The sequence below is a fragment of the Mauremys mutica genome, chromosome 24 (assembly GCF_020497125.1).
Source record: "Mauremys mutica isolate MM-2020 ecotype Southern chromosome 24, ASM2049712v1, whole genome shotgun sequence".
Classification (NCBI taxonomy): domain Eukaryota; kingdom Metazoa; phylum Chordata; order Testudines; family Geoemydidae; genus Mauremys; species Mauremys mutica.
In genome coordinates this window covers 14,947,033-14,967,147 of record NC_059095.1, presented here as the reverse complement: position 1 = coordinate 14,967,147, position 20,115 = coordinate 14,947,033, and the positions used below count along the sequence as shown (strand labels likewise).

Sequence of the window (20,115 nt, the reverse complement as noted above, 5' to 3'; positions counted from 1 at the left end):
ACAGCAGGGGCTCCCAACCTTTCTCTTTCTGAGGCCCCTGCAACATGTTATAAAAACTCCACGGCTCAGCTGGGCCACAACTTTTTTCTGCATGTAAAAGCCAGAGCCAGTGTTAGGGGGTAGCAAGCAGGGCTATTGCCCAGGGCCCCACACCACAGGGCCCCCCGCAAGCTAAGTTGCTTAGGTTTCAACTTCAGCCCCAGGTGGTGGGGTTCAGGGCCCCAGGATTCAGCCCTGCATGGCAGGACTTTGGCTTTCTGCCCTGGACCCCACTGAGTCTAACACTGGCCCTGCTTGGTGGACCCCTTGAAACCTGTTTGGGGGCCCCAGACTCCTGGTTGAGACTCACGGCCCTATAGCACCAGCTACTCCGCCGTAGCAGCTCGACAGTGCTAACTGACCAAAATCCCCCCTCTGGCCCCCAACCTGTCCCTGGCTAGTCTGTCTGTTCTAGGTATTCCTGTAGCACCCGGGACAGCAGGGCCTGAGTGCATCATGTGAGCACAAATCAGGGCCAAATGCCAACAGCGCTCCAGCAACCAGCTTCATCCTGAAGTGCCAACCAGCTCCAGCAGTGCTGCATCCTGAAGCCGGGTCAGTCACCACTTAGGGTGACCAGGTGCCTGGTTTTCGACCGGGACACCCAGGTGAAAAGGGATCCTGGTGGCTCCAGTCAGCACCACTGACCAGGCGCAGCTCCCATTGGCCGGGTCAGAGCAGGACGAACCAGTGACTCGCGAGCGCTCAGCAGGTGGCTGATGGGGGTCATGGCACATGCCCCTCTCGCTGCTGCCAGCCCTCTTCCCCTCGCACTCCTCTGTGGGGGGCTCGAGCTGTGGCACGTGCCCTGCGGTGAACCACGGTCTGTCGCCCCATTGCCGGAACCCAGGTATTCAAGATATGTATCCCCGTCTCCAAGTGCTGGGAATAGGGCTGCTGGAGGGGAGGGGAGGAGAACGAGATGAACCCAGTGCCCAGCCCAGCCCGGCCACCTCAGGAAGATGGGGGCGGGTCCAGCCTGGCAGCACCGCCCCAGCACCACCTCTGCCCCGGCAGCACCACGCCCGCAGCCCGTGACCGTCATTCTGAGTCCACCACTGGCCCCAACAGCCCTGGACTCTGGGCAACTCCTCCCCCCCACCCAGTCCTGTACCCCCATCACTGCATCCCTCGCCACCCCAACCCCCCACAACCCATCCCCCTCATTGCATCCCTCCCCTGTCCCATCCTGCCCTGCCCCCACACCTACCCATTCCAGCCCTGTACCGCTTACAGTGCTCTCCCACCCATCCTCTCCACCTCCCAGAGCTGCCACCACCATGTCCCTCACCCCCCCACAACCCTGCACCCCATTCACCTCCATACACTGCTGCACTCCCATTGTGTCCCTATACACCCGTGTCCCCCACATCCTCATTCACCTGTAGCCTTCTGCCTTCCCCTGCATCCCCATCCACCCCACATACCCCCCACAACCCCTCCTCTCTCCTTCACTGCCCCCTCTCACCCCCACCCTGCTCTCATCCTTGGCCTCTTTCCCTCACCATCCTCTCTCCTCCACCCACCCCCATCTTTTCCCCCGCTGCTGGATGATTTAGGCAGCCCCTGGAAGAGTGGAGTCCTCCCAGGCACCATCATAATCAGAGAGAAAAAATAAAAAGGTAATAAAACCAGACAATAAAACTCAGCCAGCAGCCCGGGGCCTGTGCAGAGCAGAGCCCCTCAGTGCCGGGTGTCCAGCCTCCGGCCCCTTCGCTCTGGGGCCCAACCTTCATGCTGGGTGTTTGAATCACACGTTCCATCTCCCACGTTCAAACTGTTGCAGCTCCTGGCCTTCTCCTGGTGCCCGTTTGGGCCTTGCAGTGAAAATGAGCATGCGAGTGAGGGTGGGGAAGAGAGGTGGGATGGAGTGAGCCGGGGGCTGTAACTGGAGAGGCATTTGAGTCAGCAGAGGGGACTGAAGGTGGATTTTCAAAAGCACCCAAGGGAGTCAGGATAACTATTTTCTCATTGAAAATCAATGGGGTTGGTCACCTAAATCCCTTCCACGCCTGTGACAACCTCCAACTTGAAGCACTGCTTCCATGTCTAAGTCCACTTAGGACCAAGCTCTGTGTGATCACAGGCTTTTGTGCTTTTAATGTCCGACTGAGCCTCCAGCCCAGTGCTGGGCTCCTCTGCCCAGCATGGACTCACCCGTTTCCCACAGCATTAACCGCATGGCCTGTGGCCTATTCTAAAGCAACGCTCACTGTTAGGCTGTTTGTCCAGGCCTTCTCGGCTAGCAGGATAGCAGCTTTAACATGGGGCCTTTGGACATGTGTTGGGGATTTAGGAGGATCAGTAGCACAGGTGAATAGGGGGTGGACTTTCTTGGTTGATTTAAAACTGTAAACTCCATAACTCTCCTGCTCTCTTATCCCAGCCACTGCTCTGCCAGGTCTAGCTCACCTGTAAGCACAGCTCCCACCAGAGAGATGGAGCTAAGGCACTGATTAACCAGTCTGGGCTGCTCCTCTGGGAGTTCCCTGCTGTTATAGACAGGGTGAGTCAGGTGAAAGAGAGGCACAGTGGGGAAGGCACTGACCCAGGACTGGACAGAATGGGGTTCTTTTCCTAATCTTATGCTGAAGGAAATAAGATACCTCACTTTCCATGTCAGAGGAGGGATACTGGTACTGACCCTCCTGGGATGGTGTTAGTCCCATTTTGCCAACTGGGCAGCACAAAGTCCTCCCCAATAGGCTGAGGGCACAGACTTACCTCAGCTATGATGCATCCCTCCCCCCCCCCCGGTGTGTCTCCTGATGCCTGCTAACGTCATAAGGAAGCATGAAGAGGTTACACTTGAGATGAGAGGCGCCCTGCACCCCAAGAACCAGACTCCCAGATGCCTCAATGGGAAATCTCTGGTCCCATTGCATGCAGGTGTCTCTTTTCTTCACCAGAGATGGTTCCTAGGCAACCCCTTGACAGTGATAGGTTTGCATAGAAGGTTTCTCTGAACGCAGAAGGAATTTACACATACACACTCGCTTAGCCCAACTCCATCTAATGAGATGATTAAAATGCTACAAACATGGCTGGAAAAGAGGCTGCACTGAAAGGCCAGTACATTTGAATTCTTTCTCTCTAATTACAAGTGATTGCTTTTTGGCAAGCCCTCAGCCTGCCAGAGCACTGAGTTGTTACACACATTCACACGGGCATTGGATCATTGTTTGAATGACTTATTGGCAGCCCAAAGCTGAAGAAAAAACAGCTTCAAGAAGATCTGGTGAACTGGGTGAGGGTGTTTCCTTTCATGTCACTCACTCACCTACTGTACCACAGTGCATAGAGGTGGCATCCCCACGAGCACCTCTATAACGGAACATCACGCACACACCTGCTGGACTCCTGGGCAGAGATGCCATGCTACCATGGTGCCCTACCTGCTTGTCACTTGCTCATACACATCGGGGAACAGCTGTGTTCTTTGTCACTAGTGAGCTCTGAGCCCAGACTCCTGGCCATTCTGCAGCTTTGCTGCTGTATACACACATATTTTGTGCATGTATTTATTTTGGGTAACATTTTCAAAAGGGCCTTAGTCCTATTTTCAAAAGTGACTTAGGCATCTGGGGCAGATTTTAACAGCACCTGGGTGTTGGACAACTAGGCACTTTTGAAAATCCTACCAGTTGCCTATCTGCATCCTTAGGCTCCAAAATACCTTGAAAAATCTGGCTATAAGTCACTTTTGAAAATGGGACTTAGGCTCCTGTGTAACCAAGGCATGTCTGAAAGTCTTACCCTTTGTGATTTTCAAGCAGTCTGCAGGCCCTTTTTTAGTTGTTCCTCCTGCGATAGCCTTGTTTTTAACTGAAACTAATTAACTGATGGAAACACCCCTCACCCTGACTTACAGCCCTGCCTTGCCGAGTGGTAACAGGGCACAGGGCATTGACAGCCATGAGCTAATACATTGTTGCTGGTAGCAGTGGTCTTAGTGCAGCACTAGGGACCGCGGTGGAGATGGGGGCCCATGGAGCTGGGTGCTGAACATATGACGAACCATCACACTGAGTAGACAAGACTGACAAAGGGCAAGAGGGGAAGCCGGGATGGGGAATTGTTGTGTATTTGGTTGTCATGGTTTTGTTGCTATGGCAACTGAGTTAGATTATTATGGGCTAGCTCAACCGGTTTCAACCGGCTGAGGAGCTCTCTCTGTATATATGTAAATAAAATGGAGGTTTTGGTTAGCTGCCTGCTCTCTAGCCTCAAGTGATTGCTTCCTACACCGGCTGCCCCAAGGATTTAACAGGAGTGACTTACCCAAGGCCATTCAGCAGGGCTGGGACTAGAGCCTCATCGACTGACTCCAGTCTGGTGCCCTGTCCTCTAGGCCAGGGGTCCCCAACCCCCGGTCCGCGGCCCGGTACCAGTCCGCGGCCTCTTAGAAACCAGGCCGCGAACTGACCCAGTGGAGCTTCCGCAGGCACGCCTGCGGGAGGTCCAGCTGAGCCGCGGGACGAGCGCTCCCTCCGCAGTCGTGCCTGCGGGAAGTCCGCTGCTTCCGGGGCTCAGCTGGAGCTGGTGGACCTCCCGCAGGTGTGCCTGCGGAAGCTCCAGCTGAGCCCCGAGAGCAGCGGACCTCCCGCAGGCACGACTGCGGAGGGAGCGCTCGTCCCGCGGCTCAGCTGGACCTCCCGCAGGCACGCCTGCGGAGGGTCCGGCAAACGAAACCGGTCCCTGGACCTAAAAAGGTTGGGGACCCCTGCTCTAGGCCCAAGATCTTGCCCCCCCCCCGCCAGATATGATTATTATTGCTACCTCTAACAGAGCACGAGTGGATTCATTCACTGGCCAATGCCAACAATAAGTCCGTGGTGGAGCTGGCATTGTCATGCAGATTGCATGGCTCCCAGTGTACTGCTCTAACCACTCGCCTTGCATTTAGGCCATGGCTATACCACAAACTTTGGTTGACCCAAGTTACATCGGTGTAAAGCTGCTGCTGTCAGTATGTGCCTCATGTACATGCAGGCTTGGATCCTTGCATCAGTGCTGCATATACACACCAGGGGTGCTTGTGTTGATGCACAGTGCAGTAGGTATCCCAGCATGCAATTCACCATTTAATCTGCAGAAGAGAAGAGTGAGGGGGGATTTGATAGCAGCCTTCAACTACCTGAAGGGGGGATCTTGACTGTTCTCATTGGTGGCAGATGACAGAACAAGTAGGTCTAGATTGGATATTAGGGAAAGCTATTTCACTAGGAGGGTGGTGAAGCACTGGAATGGGTTCCCTAGGGAGGTGGTGGAATCTCCATCCTTAGAGGTTTTTAAGAGCCCTGGCTGGGATGATTTAGTTAGGGTTGGTCCTGCTTTGAGCAAGGGGTTGTACTCCTGAGGTCTCTTCCAACCCTAATCTTCTATGATTCTGTGATGACAGGATACTCGGCTAGATGGACCTTTGGTCTGACCCAGTGTGGCCATTCTTATGTTCTTATTTGTTATGAATCCCAAACCCAGGCCAAGCTCACCTGGCTTCAGGACCAGTTCAAAAGTCAGAGCAGGTTACGCAAGTGACCTTGACACTTATATGAACCCCATGACCATATAAAGCATGTTTCATTTATATTGGAAACAACCCTGTGAGCTAATATTCCCATTTTGCAGCGAGGGAACTGATACGGAAGGACTAGGGTCCCGATCTGTAACGGTATTTAGGCATTGTTCTGCTCAGTACCAGCTAAATCACTTGAAAATGGAGTGGCCTTTTTATACTACATCTAACTCAGGAGGTTTAGGTCTGTGCTGCGCAAAGTCTTGGCTGCTGGTCCCTGGATGGCCAGCTGCTCACATGGTGATGATTCCTCTTGCATGTTTCTGCTGCTAAAGTTCATAAAAAGAATCAACAGGTCCATGAAACACTTTTGCACGTAAGCAATTGTTTAAACTGCCACTAGCCTTGTGAATGGCAGTATCTGCTCTGCCACATCATGCCATGTCACGTGAGACATTTTCACAATCACACATGCACACGTTTTTGTCTACCCACTTGCACACAATCTGGGCTGCCTCAGGGACAATGAGCTGACATGGTGGCTCACTAGAATAGTGACAAACTGATGGAAAGCAGAATTTTTAAAAGTGAAAGAATCGTTTATTATTGTGTAGACTGCAGGTTGCTACAGGTCACGCTATTCCCTGGAATGTCCATTCCCAGGACTCCATGCTTTGCCTGCACATTCATGGTTATTTTCAGGACTGCAAGGGGACTATTCTGCCTGTAGTGAATAGAAAGGGATGTGGTTGGTGCCATTGTGAATGGGGGAGGAGTTCATGAGACAATCTTCAGATTGACGTGTAATGAAAACGTTTGAGACTCCAGTTCTGAGCCGCGACCTCCTGGGTGGCCACAGGAAATGCCGTCTCTGTGTAAATTGAGCTTGGGGGATATGACTTCTCCATCCCATCCCAATGATCTAATCCTCGTCGCTCAGAAATGATGGATTTTGCCCTACAGAAACTTACTATGGCAACATGGTCCCGTTGTTCCAGCTGTGTGTGGGGAGACAGGGCCTTTGGGCTCTGCCCCAGTCTCTGGGATTCACGCGCTTGAGGAACTTGAGCAAGTCACTTATGGCCACAATGTGTTCAGCACCCAGCAGCTCCCACTGGGCACAAGGGAGCATTGCCCCCTTCCCCCCTCCATTGGGAACAATGGAGAATCCCCCCCCCCACTGAGAACAGTGCAGATTCCCCCCTCCTCTCCTCTCTCATGGATAACAATGGAGCTGATGAGCCCCAGGCACTTCAGACACTGGCCTTTGGTGCTGAATTTCTCAGGGTGCCCATTGACACTGAGTGTCTCCATTTTCAGTATAATCAGCAGAGAGTCCTGTGGCACCTTATAGACTAACGGACATATTGGAGCAGGAGCTTTCGTGGGTGAATCCCCACTTCGTCGGATGTTGCTGCTGTTACAGCTCCAGACTAACATGGCTCCCCCTCTGATACTTGACTCCATTTTCAGTGTCCGACTTCAGCTGGCTGGGCCGGGACAGGTGAAGGGATGGCCCAGGGAAGTCTGGAGGGGTGAGACTGAGTTCTTTAGTTCAGCCCTAGGTGAATGGACCCGGCTGCCACTAAGAGACTGATGGTAGAGCCGATGGGGCTCAGAACTCCGCTGGCAATAAAGGCCTCTCCAAGTCAGTGCCCGGGTGAAGGAGGAGGGCAGGCACACGCTGTGCCAATTGGCCCTTCCTGTCCTTCTGATGTCTGCGCTGTGTCACAGAGTGAAACGCAGCCCCGCTGGATATGGCTCCTGCGGTCACACAGCGACCGGCCAAGACAGCACTGGGTCCCCATGCCCTATTGGGAGGCCCTTGGTGCTTGGCCTCTCCTATACATTTGCAGCAAGGCAGTGTGGCTTGAGCTTTGCTGGGGGAAGGGGCAGTTTCCTTTCCCCCCCCCTCAGGGTGGTTGTCCGTGATCTGTTCTCACAAAACACTGTCCCGTGTAAACACCAGAGCAGAGCTGTGTTTGTGCACAGCTGGGACCAGTAACTTGACCAGGGGAGCTCATGTGACACAGGCCAAGGACACACACAGATCAAGTGAGCCCTGTTTACACAGCCTGGCAAACAGACCTTCCCTGGTAACCCCCTAATGGCATCATCCCAAACCCATCATTAGTGGGAGGAAATTCCTCCCGGATGTGGGAGAGGGGAGTGAACCGGCTTCGTCTCTGCAGCGCCCATCGGGGTTTCAAAGCCTGAACTCCCAGCCAACAGCACATTGCGTAAAGCCAGGCACAAAGGAACCTGACCTACTTTGAACAATTAGTGGTAATTGCCAGCTCCAAACAACAGCAAATCCCTTAATCACCAACAGCTGCTTTGCCCAGCCTTGAAGTCAGTCTGGAAGCCCCTCACGTCAGGGGCTGGAGAGTGTTCTCGGCCCAGAAACGCCAGTGGAAGAGGACCCGCTAGCTGCGGGAATGGGCAGGAATCCCCCTGGGGGCAGTTCCAGCACAGGGTCAGAGGCTGCGGTGAGGAGGGCCAGTACGAACACTTGGCAAGATGCACCAGGCATGGTGAAGATGCTTATCAGAGATGTGATAAACAGGGCCTGTGGGGCAGCATGAATCACGTCAGGTGCCCTACACTACAGGCTCAGAAGAGAAGAGGCCTGCTTTACTGCTGCACAGAGCTGGGAGTGAGCTGGCAAGAGAGGAGCAGACCGGGTGGAGAACAAGGGGGTCTGGCAGTTCAGTACAGGACTGGGACTCAGCTCTGCCATTGGCTCACTCCGTGACCTCAGGCAAGTTGTGTTCCTACTCTGTGCCTCAGTTTCCCTGTCTATAGCATGATCCTGACCTGCCTCAGGTGCAGTGGGGTGGGAGGCACCTTACAGCAATTCCTAGTGGCCTTGTCTCCACTGCACACGGTGACCCTGTGTGAACAATGGCGCCAGCTGCCCCGGAGCTGAGCATGCTCTGTGCTGAGTGCCATGTCCTGGCTGCCTCGTGCCAGTGACTTGGCTCCTCACAGTTGCCTCCTGGCAGGTTAACATGTCAGAGGGAGACAAGGCCTCTGGGTGCTGTCTTGGACCATTGTCAGGCCTGAATATGGTGCACTGCGCAGTCAGCCCTCCTCGGAGGCAGGGCCTCCCAGGGCCCCTCCCCTGAGAGCTGCTGCTTCACTCCCTGCTAGGGTGAGCATAGTTCCCGAGGCTGAATATGGGACACCCGGTGAACTCACTCGCATTCCAGTGAGCTCTGTGGCCATCCGTCAGAGCGACGCAGTACAAACGGTCAAATTAACATCCAGCTGGCTGAGCCCGTTCGAAAGAAACACTGCTCGTTGGATTCTTTTTATTTACCTGCCCTGTAAGGCTTTAGGGTTCACACGGGGAGGGGTGACATACATTCCCCCACCCCCACGGGGAGAGGTGACACACCCACACTCCTGTACACCTCTCTCACATGGGGGGTGGGGGTGACCAACCAACCCAACCCTCCCCGCCTGGCGCTCTCCGCCCTCCATGCCTGGCTGGGCCCCCGGGACGGATCTGCCTCTTCTGGTACCTGGTGCCACCTGTTCCCGAGGCAACACATGGGCAGGGGGCACGCAGGGTCACATCCCCACCCCCCTTCAGATTTCTGCCAGGGCTCAGACCAGAACGTGGCCAGCAGCAGCCTTTCGGCCTGTGCGGGAGGGAAGGGACAGGACGGGAGCTGCTTCCAACCACAGGGAAGGGGGGAGGGATGACCTTTGCAGAGCTCCTCTCTTCCCCCCTAGCCCCAGCTCCCCTGTGGCTGGAAGCAGCTTGTCCCTTCCTGCCCACACAGTGTCGAAAGGCAGCTAACACCTCCAGGCTGCTGCTGGCCACCAACATAACCCAGCCACCTCTGGCTACAGCACGGGCAGGAAGGGGTTACGCCCTAAGGCTGCATTGTGCACCAGGGCCCAGGGACTGCAGGGCTCCAGCGAACTGGCCAGAGAGGTGGCTCAGCAGGGGAGGGCGCCTAGGGGATGGAGCAGCCCCACACTCTCGGAGGGCAGGACCCAGGGCGGGGCAGGCGGGGAATGAGGGTGCTAAGCTCCTGCCCGGGGGCTGCTGTGGAGCCTGCAGGGTCGGGGCACGAACAGGCTGGAAATCGCTTCCCTCCTGGCACTCCAGAGCTTAGCTGAGGGGCGGGGAGGCTTCCCCGGGCCAGCGCTGTGCGGGGATCTGGACTTGGGCGGGTCTTGGGCGTTCCAGGGGTGCCGGCCCAGCCAGAGGCAGTGGGGGGAGGAAGGAGCCGGCCGGCCAGGCTCTGGGTGAGCTGGTTCTCCGCACAGCACTGGGAGTGGGACTGGGGGGGAGATGGAGGAGCAGCGCGGCTGGGGAGGGCGAAGCAGGGAGAGGACAGCGAGAGGGGGAGCACGTAAAGGGCTGATGGGAGGGCAGCAGAGGCGACACGTACCCATAGGTGCCAACTTCTAATGGCACTGGTGGGCACTCGACCTCCCTCTGCCCCCGGCCCCGCCCCGACTCCACCCCCCTTCCCACTCCCAATCCAACCCCTTCCCCAAAGTCCCCACCCCAGCTCCGCCCCCTCCCTGGCCCTGTTTGACTCCTCCCCTAAATCCCCGCCCCAGCCCCACCTCTTCCCCACCTCCTCCCCTTGGCTGCCGGTGGGTGCAGAGCACCCACTAATTTTTCCCCGTGGGTGCTCCACCCACAAAGTCAGTGCCCATGCACATAACCAGCTGCTGTGTAGCACCTGCCCGCAGCCAACAGCCATCGGAGCTGGCAGCCAGTGCCAGCTGGAAACAGGACAGAGGCGGGGCCTTGCTGGCCAAGAGCCAGTACACTGCAGGGGCTGTGCTGACGGACCAGCAGAGGAGTGGCCAGCCCTGTGCGCTGTCTTTTTGTCCTGCCACCAGCCTTGCACACCCACCCCCATCGTCAGTCACTGGACCCCCCCCCCCGCACTCACCCCTGGCGGGCGGGCGGCTGGCGAGCAGGGATCCGGCCAGAAGCAGGACCCACCAGTACTGATGGTGGGGGAGACAGAAAATACGGGACAATTTATCTATTTTTAAGAAAAAATCAGGACACCTGCAGGAGGGCTTAAATGTGGGACTGTCCCTTTAAAAACAGGACATCTGGTCACCCTACTCCCTGCCCAGCGAGTTACCTGCAGCCCTTGGTGTCTTGTGCACACAGGTTCATACCCCCTTTGCCTCTTTTCCACTACCGCCGAGATTCAGCCTGTTCCTCTCTTCTTACAGGCCATGTCTTCTCATCCCTCCATGCTGGGCTGGTGGGCAGGAAGGGATTACTGGTGTGATAGTACCAAGCGATGATGAACTGGAATGTATGGTGCAGGAAACAAGCCAGAGGGATTAACAGTGCTATGGGGACTTGGTTTCCCATCACTTAGCCAGAGGGACCAGGGACATTCAGCGTGGCGTTACCATGTGAATGAGGGGAAACCACAGCCAAGCAATCTGCCCCGGGAATCTGGGGGGTGGGTGTTCAAAGTGGGGTGCTGCCTTCCAACCCAGGAAGTACTGACAGACAGTCCACAGGAAACGTGCTGGTGAAGAAGTAGGTAGGACATCCCATAAATGACAGGAAGCTCAGAAAGACAGCCACGGGCTCAGGAATGGCAGGAGATGTCTGCCCAGCAGTAACTGTGAGGTGTCATTCCCAGCATGGGCAGACAGACCCATGGTAGCTCTGCTCACGGGAATGCCTACATAGCAGCATGGCTGTGGTGGCCTGGTGGCAGGTTGGGTTAGTCGCCTGCATCCATATCCAGGGGGTCAGGCAGGATGGTACTGGGCCAGCAAGCCCATGCCATTGCCACAGGCCCACTGCTCTTTGTAGATGCTAGCTTGAGCAGAGCTAGCTAGTGGACATATGTCTGCTTGCATGGAAATTAGACCTCCTAACTGCTTTGCAGACAAATCAAGAAGCACACAGCCATGGGGTCAGGCATCACAGCCACGGGGTCAGGCAGATTATGTATCAAATTGCAGTTCAAACTCTTCCTGCATTTCCCGTTGCACTGGGACTGATCTCCAAAGGATCTGTGTCTAAACAAATTGCTACCTTTGGACAGCAGGTGATGACTCATGCTTCCAACTGCCAGGGCTTAGTAGGAGCTTTAAACTAAGCAGGTCTTGGAGAGAAGGGGACTTTCCTGTGTCTCCAGTGGTCTGGAGTGTACTTTCAGCAGCCCGTCTGGGGAAGGAGTTGGAGAAGACGCCAGAGAAGATGGAAATAGATGGTGAGCTCTTTGGGGAAGGGGCACCCTTTTTATTATGTGTGTGTGTGCAACTCCTAGCGCCCTGGGGCCCGGACCATGACCTGGTCCCCGAGCTGCCACTGCAATACACATCTTAGTACAAAAGTAAGACAAGGCCTGGCACAAATGCAGGGAGTGCAGGGACCCAGCGAGATGAGCCAAAGCAGACGGAAAAGGAGTAGAGGGCAACAAACCCAGCCCCTCCCAGCAAGGCCCAGCCAGGAGCAGTGATCTGAAACCTCGGGGGGGTGGAGCTTGGGTGTCCTTGGTCACTTTGTGGCATTTCATTTTGCACTAGGTGTCTACAGTGCTGGCCAGAATAAAAGGCCCAGACAGACACCGGGCATGGCTGCAAGGGCCTTCCTAGGGTAGCAGGACAGGCAGGGAGCCCGTCAGATGGGACTGGGGCAATCTGGGGGCCTGGTCTCTCTGGCCCAGTAACTCCTTGGTGTCCATCCCACTTTGTCAATGTCCCAAGTCCCTGGTGACCTGCTGACTGAGCACGTACTCGTGTGCCTCCCTCCTCATGCTGAGAATGGAGGGCAATTGTCCTGTGCTCTCCTGTTTCAAAGCCCTTCTGGCTACAGCGTGTGCCAGGCACAACCACAGGGGCAAATGGTGGGTCAAACTGAAACCAATGTTTCCCCTGCACTGCCACTAGGAATGGCTGGTTAGTCACTGGACTAGGAAACAGAGCGTGAATGCCTGGCCCGCCTGATGGCTGCAGCACTCCCCTCGCACTCAGGGCCCTCAGGAGCATTGAATTATTTCTGAAAGGGGAATGGCTCCAGGAGGAGCGTTTGAGGAAGCTGTACCCCAGCATATCCCAGTGGCTGGCGGCTCTGCTCGTGTGGGAGATCCCTTCTCTGCAGCAGGCCTGGGTACCTAACCACTGAGCTAGCCTGGACAGGAGGCACTGCCAGCTCCTCCGGCAGCCATTCAGGGACGCCTCACCTTGGCTTTTGTCAGAATGCCTGAAAGTCCGAACGACATGGTGGGGTCGAAATGCAACGTTTGACTTTACAGAAACATTTCCACTTGATTCGCTTGAAACTGTTTGGCGAACTCGACAGGAATTCGTGACTTAGAGCCAAGTGTTTTTCTGCAAAACTATTTGTGCAAAATCGTTCACCCGGTTTTACACTGATACTTTTCTATCACCACATGATTTCCTGGATAGCTGCTGCAAGTACCATCCATCCTATGGCCAGGGGCCGACGGGTGGGGCAGGGGCTGGTACCCTGTGTGTCAGCTCCCTGTTTGCCACACGTCCTGCTTTATGCTTGGTGTCCCTACGAAAGGTGGCTCAGGCCAAGGGAATAGGAGCTGCCTTTCTGCGGGCGATTCTCAGGGACTTCAGGAATGCAGGATAAATAGGCCTTCCTTCGTCTCACTGGGTCATGCCCTTTTGCTCGGACTCAGCCCTTAGTGGCGGTTACCTTGGTTTGATTCCCACACCTCTGGCAGGGAATTCATCTCTGTGCTGCAGCCCCTGTGCACCCCCCACCCCAGTGAGTCCCCCCAGCGCAGCACAGAGCCAGCTCCACAGAAGCCCTGGGGTGGGGACATGCTGGGCCAGGGCTGGGTATTCCCCACCTCTGCAACCCCCTGAGGAGATGGCAGCGGGAGGCTCACATTAGGAGTGGTGTCGCCAATACTCCAGGATTGTCCTGGAGTCTCCAGGAATTAAAGATTAATCTTTAATGAAAGATTAGGCCATGTGATGAAACATCCAGGAATATGTCCAACCAAAATTGGCAACCCTAGTTAGGGGACACCAGGGTTGCCCTGCTTTGTATCTGGGGCCTAGGGTGACCAGATGTCCCGATTTTATCAGGACTGTCCTGATATTTACTTGTTTGTCCCACATCCCGACCGATGTTCGGTTGGGACGTGAATTGTCTCGATATTTTGCCCTCCAGTGCACAGGCAGAGGGGGCTCGCACCCCCCCACCCCAACTCCTCCCTGGCCCCACCCCGACTCCGCCCTTCCCTCCCCAAATCCCTGCCCTGGCCCTGCCCCCGCCCCGCCCCCTCACTGCCCTATTGGATCCCTCCCCAAATCCCTGCCCTGGCCCCGCCTCTTTCCTAAGCACGCCGCATTCCTCCTCCTCACCCCTCCCTCCCAGACTTGCGCTAATCAGCTGAATGGCGGCGCAAGTGCTGGAGAGAGAAGCAGGACGTGGCAGCCAGCTCAGGGGAGGTGGAGGCAGAGCGAAGGCAAGCTGGTGCGGCTGCCGGTGGGTGCTCAGCCCCCACCAATATTTCCTATGCGCCAGCGGCTCTTGGTTGTTTTTGCTTTTGTTTTTTCCTCTGCCGCCGTCCCTTGGGTTGTTTTGGTTTTTTTTGTTGCTCCGCCAGCACCCCCGCCGCCCCGCATCCTGATATTTCACATCTCTCATCTGGTCACCTTACTGGTCACGTCTCTCATCTGGTCCAGCAAACAGCCCCCCTCAGCCCCCGCACTGGCCCTACGTCACCCTCACTGCACACTCAGAGCTGTATTAACCCCTCAATGTCAGCGCCACCCCCACACTGCCTCCTCGGGCTGCCCATGGTGGGGCTGCGTGCTGGACACTCGTTCACTGTGCGTCTCCCGTCCTGAAACTCACAGGCCACCCGCAGCAAAGGCAGGTCTCTCCCCAGGGCCTGGACCCCACCAGTCACTCAGGCCCTCATCTGTGGCTCACACATTGAGGCTCCATTTCTGAGAGCCAGTGCCCGGACCAGGAAGCAGCCTGAACGTATGCGAAGCTTGGCAGGTTCCCCTTCCGGGAGGAATCGCCTCCAGCCCAATGTCATCTCCCTACAACGTCTCTAACCCTGCAGCCTCGCCTGAGGGCGGAACAAGCACTATACCATGGTTCTTTGGGAAAGGTCCTACATCCTCCTGCCCTTTGCTGCTGAAATGAGCCCTGGCCGCCCCGCATTTCAGAGCTCGACTCCAACACGTACCATGGGGAAGAGAGTCCCTGTGACTAGGGAGACACGTTTGCAAACATGCTTCAGAACAGTGCACTGGGAGGACGGCGCGCCCCACACAAACGGACAGTTCTTGCTAACACCAACGGGCCGTCAGCTGGCTGGCAGACTCAGAAGGGGTTCACCGTCTCAGGCAATGCAGCCGAGGTCAGAGCACTGGTTTGGGTGTGAGGAGTGGAACCAAAATGGCAGTTGTGGGTCTCTCACAAAGCTTTCTAATTAGGACTTTTTAACAAAATGGTGTTTTATTCTGTAAGAGCCGCGCATTCCACGATTGCTGTGTTTAATAAATACAGCGGGGGCGCCTAGGAAACTGAATGGGGCTGAATGAATGAGGTATGTGAGACATCTGAAATCCATTAGTTGGAGCAAACTGTTAGCAAAGCAGGAATTCTTCTCCTTTTAAAAATATTTATACGTTTTCCTTTAATGTGAGGCCAACATCTTCTTTGGGGTTATGTTCCACTGGAAGGAAAGGTGTGTTGGGGGAAGTGCGGGGGGAGGGGAGGCACATTTTTGGTTCAGTCCCAAAAGGAGCAGAAAGGCCGTGTGGTTGCAGAAACATGCCTTTCTTTTGTTCAGTGAACCCGGCGCAGAGGAGTCCCAGAGCCATGGTCTCCTGGCCATGGACACTGCCCATCCTGCTAGGACTGCGGGAGAGCAATAGCCACATTCCTGTTGTGCAGCGCCCTACGGCTTGCCAGCCTGCGGCACTGGGCTGGGGCACGGGGAGGACTCTGCGAGAGTTCAGGGATGCCATCAGTTAGCGTGTTTCGATCTGGGTTTGAGATTTCGAGGAGAATTGGAGCAAGCAGCCAGCACGGCCTCTGACACATGGCCAGCTCAGTGCAAACCGCTCGGCCCCAAGGGGAGGGCTCACACACCCACACGTGCTCTGTGATTAAGGGGGGCTGGAAAAATTTGTGTAGTGGGGGTGCTGAGAATCACTGAAGCAAACTGTAACCCGCTGCAAGCCAGGGGGTGCAGCAGCACCCTTAGTTCCAGCACCCTATACTCAAACCTCATCCGCTAACTCTGAAACAGGCCCCTCCGCGTCTAGACCCAGACAGAGAAGGAAAGTGGAGGGAAGTTTAAAGGAGACAGCGACATCAGGCCAGGCAGGGGTAATATACAGTCAGGAGCCACCCTCAGCCCCACTGTGGCCAGATGTTTCTGCTAAAAGGCTCAGCAGTGAACTGGTTATCAATGTCGCTATTTAAATGCATCGTCATTGGGGTTCAGAGTTAACGCAGGCAGCATTGAGAGTGCCGGAGCAGTTCACGTCTTGCAGAGCTAATTCCTTCAGGCTGTCTGGCTCAGGACTCAGGGAGCCCAAACAACCCTGGTCACAGTCAGAAGGTTTCCTTGGCAACCAGAAGCACGGGAATTTTTTTTTTTAATGACATCTTAAGTTCTGCAGGAACGTGGGGCCTCAGGAAAGCTCAGGAATGGTGCAGCGGCCGGCCTGGCTCCGCTTGGAGATCTGTCCCCAGCGTGACTCTCACACTGCCAGGAGCCAGAGAGAACCGGGAGCATCCAGAGCTGACCCAGACCTTGTGGTTTTCTCCAAAGTTTCTAGTTTGGGGGGGCAATGCCCAGGCAGTTTTATTGGCACTGCACCCCCTCAGGGGAACACCGACTACAAACTGCCCCAGTTCCAAACTCCAGGCCGTGCCTGGAGAGCTCCGAGGGGGTCTCCCATATCTAGAATAAACTGGGCAGTTTCCAAAGGCAGGTCTAAAACCAGAAAGACCCCTTGGCCTTATCTCAGCCGAGTCCCTCCTGATGCAGCTGGTGGGGCTGTCGCCTTTGGGAATGTGCAGGGTATGGAGTGTCTGCCCCGGATCAATGGGGTCTATTCCCTGACCGTCCACTGGCAGACACAATAGAAGTGACCTCTATTATGGCTCCCCTTAGGCAACAGCAACTTCTAAGTGTTCTGGCCATGCAGCTAGTATGTGCTTGTGGATTGTCCTAGTGCAATGCCTGTCGGGGGGTTTGTCTGCCATGCTCATTTTAGGGGAACATACGTTTCATTTTACAGTGAAAGCTCTTGCCCCGATCTCAGGCTACTGTGCTGAAGTCCAGGATTTGGGATATGAGGGACTCCTCCTTTGCAAATTCAAAGTCCTGCAGCCTGTTCCGTTGCTGGAATCAGGCTTTGCAATGGGCTGGTTCCCAGACTGGATCTCTGTGCTGAGGTCCAGGGAGAAAAGGAGAGTCTGACGACATGCACGTGTAGGAGTCATCTGAGGTATCATCTGGGGAGGCAGGCCATTGATGCTGCCAGAGAACAGGAAAAGGGTTTCTTTGTTGTCTCTCTCTCGTAGGAAAGAATAATTTCTTCCTCTCCCCACCTCCGGCCCCTCCTCAGCCTCCTCTCTCCATCACTGGTGATGTTTAACTCTCAGATGTGCCCGCGTGCTGCTGCAGACTGGCCAGCACATCACTCCCCAGGACGCAGGGTTTGCTTTTCGTGGAATCAGTCTCATTTGGGCTTCAAGGGGCTGGGAGCCTGGCTCCAAGCTCCCCGTATTGGCACAGGGCCCAAAGGCCATTGGCTGAGTAGGCCGAGTGAGGGGGACTCCACAGCCTGCTTTGCCAGCTGCCTCTGTTGCCTAAACTGCTCTGAGAGGTACAGCCTAGGGATGGGGTGAGCTTCAGAGCCCGAGCCACAGTGTCAAAGCACCAGCCACTCCACAAGTCTGTCGCCCCAGGCGGAGAGGCTTGCCGCAGGGTGGTGCTGGCTGTGTAGATGGGAGATCCTTATATCTAGGGGGCCTCACTTCAGGCACTCAGGGCTGAAAATGTTGCCCCAAATACCATTCAGGACAAACAGCAGCACACTGGCTCATCTCTGTGTGTCCATAAATTCCTGATTTAGCGGCCACATCGCATACTGGTTCGGTGTTTGTCACAGAGAATGCATTATCTAGCCCATTGGTCACTGACATGGAAATAATTCCTGGGAATTAACTCCTGCTGCTCTATGTTCAGGCCAGGATTTACGAACCACTCCTTTAGCCCATCATTGTTATAAAAATCCCGGTTCATAGCTTGAGCTGAACCTGTTCTTTTAAGATGTTTTTCTGAGTACCCAAAATGGAAGGTTAGGAAACTGATACATCATCCAGCTCTCCTCTTACTCTGCTATCTTTTAAAACAAATCATATTGCAGGACAGCTCCTCATTGTATAGAAAACGGACGTTTCTCCTGCCTTTGGCACATGCCAGAGGCAACATCTCATCTGCTGTGTATTTAGGGGAAATGAAACCTTTGTATGTCTCACAGAATAGCATGTGTGCTCTTGTTACAAGCTGCTGCTGCCTGCCTTATACATCTGAGGTGGGAGTTGGCTTTGTTCTTCCGTCATGATTTCCAGTTATGTTTCTTTTTGCCTTTTGCTTCCAGCACCGTCTGATAGGCTGGATGATTATTTCTGAGTAGTTTTTGGACAACACCTGCTAGTCAGTTCAGAGGTGGCTGGGCTGGATAATGCTCCAGCCAAGCAATCAGATGGGCCGGTGTGATGGGGTGTACAAACCCCGCAGTGGGGAACAGAGGGTTAAGGAGACGCTCTGGTCACAGGAGGCTCCGCCAAGTCATATCTGCTGGGCATGCTCTCAGCAGAGGTAGAGCTTAAAAGGGTGCAGCACAGCTCAGTCAGGGCAGTCAGGCAAGGGAGCAGAATCCAGTGGGAGCCCCACACCACCTGGAAGCCAACCTCAAACCAGGCTGCTGGCCACCACAGAAGATGCAGCTGTCATTGAGGGGAAAGGGAACCTCCTCATTCCCTTCTGAGGAGATGCATTGTGGGCCATTGGCCAGGCCTTGCCCTTCACCATGCTTCTGGAGAGTAAGGAACATGGTAGAGTAATCTAGGGCGGAGGGTGGGGGGGATATCCTAGTCCAGGAGGCACCCCTGGTCTGCCTGCCCAGGACTTGGGCAGAAACCCAGAGAATCAGGAGAGCCCATGTTCCACTACTGCCAACTGCTGGACTTGAGCCACCACATATTTTTCGTGTGTCCTTTTGCTTCCCCTATCAATTGTCTTCAATTCCTAGCTTCTGATTTATATTCATTACTATCAATTTCTTTCTTTCTTTCTTTCTTTCTTTCTTTCTTTCTTTCTTTCTTTCTTTCTTTCTTTCTTTCTTTCTTTCTTTCTTTCTTTCTTTCTTTCTTTCTATTTAAAAAACTGTGTTGTCCTTAACACTGCTGGCCATAGAGTTCTCCTGTGCCTTTTGTTTCCCTTATCAATAATAATAATACTGTAGAAAAGGCAGAAGTGTTCAATAAATACTTCTGTTCTATATTTGGGAAAAAACAGATGATGTAGTCATATCATATGATATCACTCTTTCCATTCCACTTGTATCTCAGGTGGAGGTTAAACAGGAGCTACTAAAGTTAAACATTTTTAAATCAGCAGGTCCAGATAACTTCCATCCAAGAGTTTTAAAAGAACTGGCTGAGGAGCACACTGCTCTGTTAATGCTGATTTTCAATAAGTCTTGGAGCACTGGGGAAGATCCAGAAGACTGGAAGAAAGCTAATGTTGTGCCAATATTTTAAAGGAGTAAATGGAATGACCCAGATGATTACAGGCCTGTCAGTTGGATATTGATGCTGGGCAGGATAATGGAGTGGCTGATACATGACTTGATTAATAAAGAATTAAAGCCTATCAAAACAGGTTTATGAAAAATAGACCCTGTCAAACTAAACTGATATATTTTTTGATGAAATTACAAGTTTGGTTGATAAAGGTAATAGTGTTGATGTAACATACTTAAACGTCTTCTTTTAAGGCATTTGGCTTGGTACGTACAACATTTTGATTACAAAATTTGAACTATATAAAATTAACATGGCATACACTAAATAAATTAAAAGCTGGCTAACTGGTAGGTCTCAAAATGTAATTGTAAACAGGGAATCATCATCAAGCATATGTGTTTCCAGTGGGCCCTGTAAGTTCTTGACCCTACGCTATTTAACATTTGTATCAATGACCTGGAAGAAAATATAAAATCAATACTGATAAAGTTTGCAGATAACACAGAAATTGGGGAAATGTTAAATAATGAAGAGGACAGGTGACTGATACAGAGCTCAAGCAAACAATATATGTTTTTAACACAGCTAAATGTAAATGTACACACCTAGAAACAAAGAATGTCGGCCATACTTACAGGATCAGGGACTCTATCTGGGAAGCAATGGCACTGAAAAAGATTTGGGGCTCACGGCGAATAATCAACTTAACATGAGCTCCCAGTGTGACGCTGTGGCCAAAAGGGCTAATGTAATGCTTGGATGCATACACACAGGA

General features: G+C 53.9%; 1 long non-coding RNA gene across 1 annotated transcript; it reads left to right on the top strand.

The window, feature by feature from the left end:
- Nucleotides 1–11,611: 11,611 nt before the first annotated feature.
- LOC123355898 lies at nt 11,612–19,684 on the top strand. The gene is made up of 2 exons (XR_006575224.1): nt 11,612–11,778; nt 19,213–19,684. It is a non-coding gene; the product is annotated as an uncharacterized LOC123355898 (long non-coding RNA).
- The last annotated feature ends 431 nt before the right edge of the window (nt 19,685–20,115 follow it).